Source organism: Crinia signifera, chromosome 6, assembly GCF_055691185.1.
Source record: "Crinia signifera chromosome 6, ASM5569118v1, whole genome shotgun sequence".
Taxonomy (NCBI): domain Eukaryota; kingdom Metazoa; phylum Chordata; class Amphibia; order Anura; family Myobatrachidae; genus Crinia; species Crinia signifera.
This window is the reverse complement of record NC_139222.1, coordinates 207,755,928-207,768,284: the sequence shown is the minus strand read 5'-3', so window position 1 is coordinate 207,768,284 and position 12,357 is coordinate 207,755,928.

Below are 12,357 nucleotides of genomic sequence, written 5' to 3'. Positions count from 1 at the left end.
GCTCAGAGGGTCACAAGCAAGTAGCAGAAATTGGCTGCAAGTTTGGGGTGGGGAGTGTGCTACCATGGTTATTACAGACAGCACAATATACAAGATGGGACACACACAGAAGGAAGTTATAACCTAGCTCATTAATTAGGGGTCAGTAGAGCTAGGTCAATCTGTCTAGCCAGGTCTGTTATTATATACATAATAATGAACTGTAAACTGTTCAGGGAATGTTTCATTCTCAAGTAAAATGGCTCCCCTAATGCCCAGAACTCTCGCTGTCTACTGACAAATGGTGCATGGTTTAAATTGCAAGACAGACTTAAAAAAATAACTAAAAGACTAATGTGTATGGCTTGAAATGAAAGGACTGTGGGCCTTATTCTGATCTGAGCTCAGTACAAATTTGTTCTTAAATTGGGCAAAACCATGTGCACTACAGGTGGGGCCGATGTAACCTGTGCAAAGAGAATTAAATTTGGGTGGGGTGTGCTGAAACTGAAATCTAAATTGCAGTGTAAAAATAATACAGCCAGTATTTACCCTGCACAGAAACAAAATAACTCACACAAATCTAACTCTCTCTATACATGTTACATCTGCCCCACCTGTAGTGCACATGGTTTTGCCCATTTTAAGAACAAATTTGTACTGAGCTCAGATCAGAATAAGGCCCTGTATTACATAACATGCTAAGAGCAAATCAAAGTACAACACACTGTTAAAGGTTAAAGTCTATGAAAGTCAGTAGAACACTGCAGTAAATAATTGTAGATTGTTGTGTCCCATATCAGTATTACCAATGTTGTCATTTTGCATCTCACAGGAAAATCTCACCAAAATATACCCATGAGGTATAATAACGTATTGAATTGTGCATATTTTTCTCAGGTATTTACAACGCTCCTCACCAATTGTCATTCTAATTAGCTACTTTATTGGTGTCACTGTTTAATGTATTTTGCTGGTAGCAGATCGACAGTAGATCAATAGGCCTCTCTCTTCTGAGGTGCGTAAAATCTACTTTGTGTCTTATCTCAAATATAGTCAACGGGATGCTGCGTCATATATATTGTGATTGGCCAGGGGTGTGAGGCACCAGCGGCCATACTTTGTACAATAAGTGCACCCCAGGACTAGAAGTGGAAGTCCTGTGATTGATGAATACACCACTATGGGATGCCCACTTTCGCCAAGTATGTCACACTGATACCAACACCATCATTATTAAAAATAATATTGTGTAGCCAGTGCTTCCATGCCACTTAATGTGTCCCTAATGGAACAATAAGTTTAAACATGTAATGCAGGGCATAGAATTAACACATCCTGTTCTAGAGAAAACCGTCTCTGAGGGACTCGCAAGGCTGCGAGTCAACCAGAATAAGGACCAATATGGAGGCAAGGAGCTACTACTAAATAGTAATAATAGACTTCACTGTGAGGAACCCGCAAGTTACTGATGGGTCTGTCTACATCTATAATAATTTCAAAGATCAGGTTATAGTTTATAGTATACAAAGTATATGTTCTGTGCCTACATGAAGATATGCAAGGCTTTAATTTGATGGCACACTCCTAGGAAAGATGTGGCTACACGGCCTTAAGCAGTACTGAGAATGAATGGATAGTGACATGGATACTGAGAATGAGTGGACAGTGACATGGATACTGACATGCAGCGTGAAAATAGAAACAGTTTCTCAATGGTGCTTGGGAAAGATTGTTTCTAGAATCCCAATCCAAGACACGAGTGCAGGGTTGGACTGGCCCACAGGACTATTGTGTATGTTCTACAGTGCATTGCTGTTCTGTTATTTATCTGGTACATTATTATGCATGTACTAGCAGATTTATATATTTATCAAGGGGCCAAGACCATGTACTTTCTAATGGCTTGCCACACCCCTTCTGGAGACTGGCCATACCCCTACACATGGGCCCCTACCATTGCATAGTACATGTGGGCCTTTTATGCCCCAAGTGAATATCGGAAGCGAAAACAGAAGAAGAAGCATATAAAATCCTTGGAAATAACAAACTTAAGGCATTTGCTAGTCATGTAAAATTGACTAGCTTACTTGAAGGGTAGGTGCAAAAGTTAATTACAGAATAAACCTCAAGTTATGAGATTCCCATCAACAGCAGCAACAAGCAGCAGCTTTTCCATGCATAGAGTGAGGATTCCATGTTTCACAGTATGGTACGGGAATTCAAAGTGTTCTGACCGTGGTTCCTTAGACCGCGTATTCAAGGCTGCAGAAAAAATTATTGGCCAACCCTTGCCTAAAATGGCAGACATTTTTTTCTAAAATGAAGGCTAATAAAATTATTTTAGATCCTAGCCACTCTGGTCATTCTCTTTTCTCTTTGTTACCTTCTGGAAAACGATATAGATGTCTAGGTTGCCGTACTAGTCGGCTGTGTAACAGTTTTTTTCCCCTTCTGTTGTCTTAAGTCTGAATCAGAGTATGTCATCTGTATTTCCTCTTTTTTTTTTTTTATTTGATGGAATTTCACTTTTCTTTTAATGTAACAGTGACAATAAAATAATTTGATTTGATTTTTGATTTTGATCAGAATGATACTCTATTCAAAAAAAGTTTCATTCAGCTTAAAATCCAGGAATGCCAAGGCACAGAAACTTTTGTCAAAACATAGAAAAAAAATTACCTAAAGTTCTAAAAGCATAGTCAAATAAATTATATTAATAATGGGGAAAGAGAAGCAAAAAGGAGCAACATAGGTATATAAAAAAAAAAACAATAACAGAGAGAAAAGTGCAAAATGAGAGTACAGAATATACCACATATTACAGACTGTACTCTAGTGTACAGTATGAATGTGATTTAAATACACTAGGGTGGTTCTCTAATATTATTACAACTATAAAGTAAACCAATGCTACAGCTAGGAATTGGGATATATGGTAAAACAAAACAAAATATTGAAAGCTTAAATTGATGGGGAAACAAGCTAGAGAGAAGATGAGTCCTAATTAACAAATTGGGGCAAAACTCACTGATCCTTTGGGCACTGCCAATACTTTTGCTGATTATTATACTTCATTTATTTATTTATTACCAGTTTTGTTTACAATGGTAAACAGTGATACAACAAACTGGGTCGTTACAGACAGTTTAAGGTAGGAGGGCCCTGCTCGCAAGCTTACAATCTATAGGGAAATAGGCATTGATACACAAGGATACATGTTCTCTGTTGTATAAAGTTCACCAGATTGCCAAGGCTCTTGGTGGGCTGTATGATACAGTGACCCAGCAATCTTGGCCAGAGGTCAGGAGGATGGTAAGTGTGAAAATGAAAGTGGAAGAGGATATGTGTGGACTGTACAGTGCAGATATGATTGGATACAAGAGGTTTATGAAGGTTATGTGGCTGGTTCTGGAATATGGTAAGCTTGTCTAAAGAGTTAAGTTTTCAGGGAACGCTTGAACAATTGTAGGCTAGAGGAGAGTCTTATTTTGCATGGAAGGGCATTCCACAGAGTGGGTGCAGTCTGAATAAAGGGCCTTATTCTGGTTCACTCCTTCTGGCAAATTCCTCCTTAGATGGACAAAACCATGTGCACTGCAGGGGAGCAGATGTAAAATGTGCAGAGAGAATTAGATTTGGGGCAGTTATTTTGTTTCTGTGCAGGGAAAAATACTGGCTGCTTTATTTTTACACAGCAATATAGATCTCAATTTGAAGTAGAACCCCACCCAAATCTATTCTCTCTGCACAAGTAACATCTACCCCACCTGCAGTGCACATGGTTTTGTGCATCTAAGAAGGAATTTGCCAGAAGGAATGAACCAGAATAAGGCCCAAAGCCCTGCAATCGTAAATGGGAGCAAGTAATGTGTGTGGATGAGAGAGGATTGTGAGGAGCAACAAGGTCACTTTGGAAGATATTTTGAGATAAGATTAGAGATGTAAGTTGGTGTAGTTTGGTTTATGGCCTTGTGTGTAAGTAAAAGTATTTTGTAATGCATATGGTAGAATACAGGTATCCAATGAAGGGACTGACAAAGTTGACATCATTGCACATTGTTCTGGATGAATATTTACATTCATACTGGCCCTCATTCAGATAGAGGCCCTTATTCTGGTCGGTGCGGATATATCCGCGTGCGTTCGGGCCGCCGATGTTTTGTGTCTGCGCATGTGCAGAGGCGTCTCTGCGCATGTGCGAGCGGGGCGTACGGCCAAATCCCGCATGATATGTGAACACTCCGAACAGGGGGTGGAGAGGGGCGTGAAGGGCTATTTGGGCTCATTACCATATGCATACGCCCCGCGTTTCATGGGCGTTCCCATGCAAACGCTGGGCGTACGTATGGTAATGCGGCCGTGACGCACGTGTAGGGGGCGGACATATGACATTGCCGGATGTCAGCTGCCCGCCCAGATCCCTGCTTTTGCATGGAAAAATGTCCGTGTGGTCTGAGGTTGCGGGAGCTGGTGGAGCACTCGGTCCTGCATTCGATGGTCTGCGACCATCGAATGATGGGGGAGGTTCCCTTAGATGGAGGATTCCGTGAAAAATACACGTGCGGTCCGTTCGGCCAGCTTCTTACCGCATACGGACGGAGTTGGCGATCCGTATGGAAGGCGGGGTTTCGCACGCACGGTCCTGGCCGCATAATCGGATCCGGCTGCACAGATCAGAATAAGGGCCATAGTTGGAGTTGCTATCACTGCTGCTCACATAGAAGCAGCATCAATGGCACTAATATAGCATCACTGGAACTTCTGGGACATACATCATCAATTATAAAACTACTACATTATTAGATGAATGGCTTTGACCTCCAGTTTTATCACCTGATCACCAATCAGAGCCTTAAACTTCTGCAGACATCTTATATCGAAAACAGAAAGGTAAAGGAGCATACACACATTGTGATTTGTGCTAGTGATTTGTGCTAGCAATTTGTGCTAAGCGATATAGGGTAGGCCATTTCCTTAGAACTTCCCGGTGTCTAGATCGCCCATACACACGTAACGATTTGAGCTAATAAAAAAAATATACATATTGATATAGATTTGAACTTACTTGCTAAGCGATCTAACTAGAATTTGACTGCATGCACACATAATCTGAGCCGGTAATAGCAGGAGACCGTGCATCACTATCGGGTGTACACACGGAGCAGTCTGTGCTTAGATCTAGATCGCTTAGCACAGATCGCTTAAAAATAGGCAAAAATCATAATGTGAGTATGCCCCTTAACCCCAAAAATACTTTTTTTAATTCTATTTATATGCAAGAAAAGAGGGGGTGGGTTGGTGCTTTAATTATTTAATATACATATTTGCAAAACTATTATTCAACCTCCTATTTTCTTGTGACTGATGAAGGCAATGTGAATAGATTCACATCTATGTAAGCAAAACATAATACCCTGAAGTAGAACATAAGGGCCTGATTCAGAGTTGATCGCAAAAGAATCGTTCTCAAATGGGCAAAACGATGCTGCACTCCAGGTGGGGGAGATGTAACATGTGCAGAGAGTTAGATTTGGGTCACTTATGGAACTGTTTATGTGCAGGGTAAATATTGTCTTCTTTATTTTTACACTGCAATTTGGATTGCAGTTTGAACACACCCACCTAAATCAAAAGCTGGCCATGCACTTGTCCGTTTCATCCACTTTTCACTCAATTCCTCATTAGAGCAGGTCCCTAGCACTATGGGGTTCAGGCCTGGGGCGAAGGTCACCCCCAAGTTTTGCAGGACTGGCTTGGGGGTGCCCTGCACCCCAGGCATGAGCCCCATAGTGCTAGGAACCTGCTCTAATGAGGAGACCTTAACATGGTGAGCAGGTAGATATATTTGGCCAAATGTATGCTAACATCTTCATAAATGAATTATAAAAGGAATACATGTTAGCAATAATGATTGCATAGTGCACCTGCAAACCCCCCCTGTCTTGCATATTGCTAAAAATCTACGCAAGGTAGCACCTCTCATTACAGGGTGTGCAGTCTAGGGACCCCCTTTTTCCGTGATATGGTACCTCCATGGCAATGTAATGCTTCTCCTATATACATGATGTGCCTGTTGCCAGATAAGCAGTGCATTACTCCACCAGGTCCTAACTATACTATTGCCAGTTATAAAATGGAATGTGGCAAAGGCAGTAAAAGCATTGCTATACTGCTCAAGTACTGAATCAGTGCTGGTGCCAATATTTATTCTACTAGATTAATTAAATCTTCACATGACTTACCATTAGAACAGAGCAGCAGCTGGATGACCACCACAAAACCTTTAAGGCCCATACATACTGGAGGACTTGTGCCAAGCAATCTAGGGTAGACTTCCCTTGAGCTTCGCAGTGGCTAGATCGCCCATTAACTTTGCAATATGCGCTAACCACTTTTTTATGCACATGCTAGGTTATCTAGATTTTGCCTGCATGTGCTAAAAGTCTGAGTGGGCGATTGAGACATGTGGGAGAGCTCATTGCCATGGAGGTGTACCAAGATATTTGTGTGTAATTTCTAAGCAATCTAGACAGATTGCTTAGAATATAGGCAAAAGCAGTGAATTATACTCACCGATAATGCCATTTCTTCTTAGAGATCCCCTGGCAGCCATAATCTTGGGATATCCTCCCTCTCCTCTAGTTTAGACAGGATGTTTTTTTAGGGACCGCCCACCTGGTGGTATATAACCTCACTCCTCCCCTTCCTCCTTGTCTTATGAGTGTCTCTATATTTAGGTTCCTGGAAAAACACTACAAGGGGAGGACATTATGATGGCTGTCATGTGATCTCTAAGAAATGGAATTATCAGTGAGTATAATTCGCTGCTTTCTTCTACAATCCCCATGGCAGCCATAACCTTGGGAGATACCAAAGTAGAATAGAGGATGGGAAACAATAAATGCCTTATGACTTACTTAGCAAGTGACCTTGCAAGACAGTATCCCCAAGTGGGCAGTAGCAACATTTAAAGCATAATGTTTAGAGAACGTATGAAAAGATGGCCAAGGTGTTGCTTAACAGATGTCCTTTCTGGAAACCGGAGTCTTACTAGGCCATGAAGTCTCCACAGCTCTGGTTGAGTATTGCCTTGATTAACACCTGAACCTCTTAACCCTCATTTTTTTATATGAATATAATCAGGTCTCTAATCCATCTAGAGATGGTCTGTTTTGATAGAACACAACCTTCTTTATTTCCTTCTGTGATCACAAATAAATGTTTTGATGTTCTAATGTCACTTAGTCTGTTTAAGTAAATGCCAATACTTCTGACTAGGCTAGTTGTATACCAGTCTTCATATCTCTTGTACTTACGTTTAGGATGAAAAATCCAGCAGTGGAACTCCTGTTTAAATATCCTGATCCACGGAGCGTGAGCCTCCTCTCCCTCAATAATTACCCTCCGGAGTTCCCCCTGCGTCTCCGGTGCCTCCTGTCAATCTCCTGGACGGCCTGCAAATGATGTAGCGGCTGGTCTGGCCTGTCGGGATCTGAGCTGCCGGGCGCATCTTGTGCTCTCTCTACCCCCTGCGGCTTTAGCTCCAGACCTGTCTGGCAGGCGCGGCAGCGGAGATAGCCTTGTGGGTGCTGCTGAGGCAGAATTTTTCCCTCCGTCTGGTGCTTTTTTACTGTGGCATATTACATCCTGCTGCCCGGGGTCTGGACCCGCCGCACAGCGAAGGTAGGGAGGGAGCAGTTTCCAACTAGAGCTGGCTGATTTCATTGTAGCAAACGTCATAATACATTTCACCAGCTGGAAATCCTGGATCTTCTGTCCAGGATCCAGGGACCGACCTACGGGCTCAAGGTAGTTAAGTATCAGTGTGTGTGTTATGTGTGTATTAAACTTTTATTTTTCAGGGTGTCAGTGTGTTTTATTTAACTATTTTTTGTACTGTAGAACTACAAGTGCTAGCGGGCCCTTTAATGCCCCGCATGCTGGGACTTGTGGTTCTCCAAGTCCCAGCATACGGGGTAGGCTTGCTGGGACTCATAGTTCTACAGTAGAAAACAATAGTTTTTCTTCAATTTTTTACACTATCCATCAGCCCGATGCCCACCGCCCAGGGGCATCGGGGACAGCCCCAGACTTTCAGCATGGGCTGGTAAGTCCTGGAGGGGGGGGGACCCCTTCATTGGGGGGGTCCCCACTTCCCCAGGACCCCTGCCCATGCTGAACAGCCAGGGGGATAATGCTTTGGCCGCGGGACCTTATATAATAAGTGTCCCCTGGCTGTGGCATTACCCTGCTGGCTGGTTGGGTCTGGTGCTGGTTCTTAAAATACGGGGGACCCCTAGTCATTTTGTCCCCCGTATTTCGGGAACCAGCGCCGGACCTTGAGCCTGGTGCTGGTTTCATTAAATCAAGGGGACCCCTATTTGTCGGGGACCCTGATTTTATGTCACCAGCACCGGCTCATTGAGCCTGGGGCTGGTTATGCTCTGGCGGGGGACCCCGCGCTGTTTTTTTTTATTTTTTTTTAACTGTTTAAACTTATTTTTACACCAGAACCCTGCACAGATCATTGCGATCTGTGCAGGGTTCTGGCTAATTCGCCCATCAGAACCTGGTCTGATTTTTGGGTGAATTATAGACACACTTTATACAAATCGCATACCATTAAATATGCGATTTGTATACTTTTTCATGTGAAAACATCTGGATGCGATGTGCTGCGAAAAGCAGCCATCGCATTTCCAGTGTGTCCAACTTGTTGGCCAAAATCGCACTTTTTTCACATTTTCGCAGCTCATTAAATATGCGAAAATGGAAAAAAATGCGATTTAGGCCGTTTTTGCGAAAAAACTCGCAAAAGTCTAATATTCTCAACCCATAGAATGTCACCCTTCAGGTCTTTGGGACCTTATGCTTGCACTTCCTGATCGCTGCCCGGATTATCCCAGAGATGCTGGGGACAAGCTCCTTAGTGTCACTTCTCCTTTACTATATGGACTTGAGGACTGGCCGGACTAATGATATATACTATATTGCCCTTTAAGATATCCATTTCATCGTTCATTTCCGTTTCTTGTAGCATTATTATCATTTGTCCTTATTAATGCCAGTATATGTATATATCCTGTTTCTACCCTTGCCGTAGATCCTTTTCAACGTATACTGTGTGACCCTACACTATATTTTATGTAGGACAAGCGCAGTCATTTATTATGATGGCGGGGGAGAGATTTTGGTTCACCTACATATAAGGACTGAGTCCATTGCCCCTGGTATATACTTGTAATATCCTAAAATTAATCTCCTTTTAGCTCATATAGTTATGAGGTTACTGGTATATGCGGATAATACTTATCCTGTGACTGTCCATGTGTCTCTTATCCGTTTCTATTACATATGGGGGGGGCCTAGGTAGGTGGGCGGGTGGGGTGGGATAGGAGGGGTAGATTAGCAGAGAGGTTGAATAGCTAATGGGGTAGTTTGGAACTACTAATGGCTAAAACCACAAATTTACCTTCTCCTTTTGTGATAGGTTGGGATATTTAATTGGGAAGTTAGAGTAGTTTTGGCGGGTTAGGTTTAGATAGTTCAAGGGATCCAGGTATACCTAAAGTTGGGGGCAGGGCCGGCGCTACCCACTCAGCAGCTCCTGCAAAGCAGGGAGGCGCCATGCTGAAAAGGCGCTGTCTCCCTCCCTGCTCTGCTAAAGCTGCCTCAGCCCCACTGTCACTGCCTCCTGCACGCTGCCCACAGCGCCTGTCTGACAGTGGGCGGCAGTATGGAGAGGCTGAGCCGCTCCCTGCACCGCACACACACTGTCCTCCTCCTGCGACCTGCCCCGCTTCCTCACGGACACTTGTGCTGAGGCATGTAGCGCTGTCTGTGAATGCCTGGATGTCATGTCTGGATCCGCCCTCAACCCATTGCTCCCTGCGCCTGTCAGCTGTCAATCAAATGACGAACAGGCAGCAGCGCCGCCTCCCCTTCCTTCCCTCTTCTCAGTGTGCTGTGCCAGTGCCGCTGCCAGTCCTCAACACTCCGCCCCTATATCTCCTCCCCTCTTCTTCCATCGCCACGTCCTTCTCTGCCCTCCTTTCCCCCCTCAGTCACGAGTGCTGCACATACTTTTTGTACTGCTTTTGGATCGCATCGCACACACATTGCATGCATGCCATGCGATCTAGCCCATAACGTATGCGATTCTCGCAGCGTGTATGGGCACCTTTAGTGCCTGCAACATTTTGCGGACACAGCACTGAGATGGTCTATGCATACATGTACATGCACCAGAGATCCTCCATAGGAGCGCATGTTCCTACAATCGGGCTGCAGCTTGTTGCAATGGCAATGTGAAAGGGCGCAAAATGTATGGTTTGCAGGAGGGCGCCGGACACCCTAAAACCGGCCCTGGTTGGGGGCTAGGCTATACAGGGTGGGGGTTTTTGGGATGGGATTGTTTTGGTTTATTTTAATTTCTATTTTATTTTACTATTCTGATGCTTCGATATATGCTGTGCAGAACTGATCTATCTCTCGTTGCAGTCTTATATATATGCTCTCCGTATCCTCCACTGTACAGATGGAAACTTATACCGTTATCCTGACTAATGTATTGATGTACATTTTGCACAGATCCGTATGGTGTTACCCGATTGGCGCCCTCTGGGATTAGACTACCGGTTTTGTGGCACAGTTATTGGGGGAGCAGATACATTGCTTTGTCTGAATTATCTCCTAATGCCTTTGATTTTTCTGTAAGACTTGTAATATTTGATTTGTGTTTCCAGTATATGTCGAGGATGCCTCCGTTCTAGTTTATGGGGTTAAAGTTTTGGTATTTTTCTTTGCTAAAACCCAATAAAAATTACAGAATTTAAAAAAAAAAGGAAACATCCAGCAATACTATATCCTGATTCAGATAGAAACCATTAATCACCTAGGGTGGAAAAAATTAGGATATGTCCTAGGTACCATTATATCCATCAACAGTGTGAAGTATGGTTCTTCCATCCACATGCCTATAATTCACATACTTTAATTGCAGACATAATTGCTACTAAAAATACAATCTTCCAAGTCAGGAATTTGAGAAGATTTTCTAGTAATGGTTCAAAGAGTTGTTTCATTAATGCATAACACCTAATTCAAGTCCAAAGGAACCAATAATGATTTGATGGGCTGACAAATTATTTTAATGGCGTAGCAGAATTTCTTAATTACACTTCCATCTACCAATCTCCTATCTAGGAGTACACTTATGCTGTGTACACACGGGGGAGATAAGTGCTATAATCGCTGGGAATATGGTCGCAGGCGACCATATTGCCAGTGATTGGGAGTGTGCCCCGGCGATAAATCGCTGGGTGCGCGCTCCCGTTTTCTGCCCCATTGTAATTGCTGGTCGCACCGTACAGTACAAAAAGTATGTGCTGCACATACTTTTTGTACATGCTTTCCATTGCATCGCATTGCATGCACAAGGCATGCGATGCGTGCTATTTAAGTACAAAACAGAACCGATAAACGGACCGTGTGTGGGAACCTTTAGACTTTGACTAAGAAGGAATCTACTCTTTCAACTTTTGATTTATTGACTGGCTTATATTAGTGTGCCTAAGTAACCACTTAGTGCCCGTCATCATTGATTGTTTTTTTTTTTTTTTTACAAGAATACTGTTTAGGTTGTTTTGATATCATATCCCTTTGGATACTATAAAAATTATATGTTGTAGTCTTGTCGATTTACACCAATGACCCATTTGTCCTGAATAGAAATTTTCCACTCCATTATCTGGATTCTTCGTACATGACTGCGGAAAGGAACGTTGTGATGTTCCAAAAGAACCTCTTGTGCTATCTTGTCAGCCTGGTCTATAGCTTTTGACATCCTTAAACTGTTGTCTGGATGATATAGGTAGAATAATCTATTCCATCTTTCTGGGGTAGTCTGACAGACTTTCCCATAAGCTTAAGAATCACAATTGAGTAGCAGAGAACCTTCCAAGGGTAAAGTAGCCAGCTGTTTAAAAAAAAAAAAAAAAAAATGTGCATCCCATAAGCAACCACAATACTTTTCTTGCAGTTATTCCAGCAGCCATGGACCTAGCCGAGAACAAGGGGCCTTATTCTGGTTCACTCTGAGGCAAATTCCTTCTCAAATGGACAAAACCACATGCACTGCAAGAGGGACAGACATCACATGTGCAGATAGAATTAGATTTGGTTGAGTTATTTTGTTTCTGTGCAGGGAAAATACTGACTGCTTTATTTATGCACGGTGGGACTCTCCAGCCATCCAGTAGCAGACATGAGGCTCCTAATGTGCAGGACTCTGGTAAGGCCACACTCCCTAAAAGGTACCAAGTCCTAGTATACACAGGCAGGACTGTACAAGCCACACCCCCGGATACCCTTCTC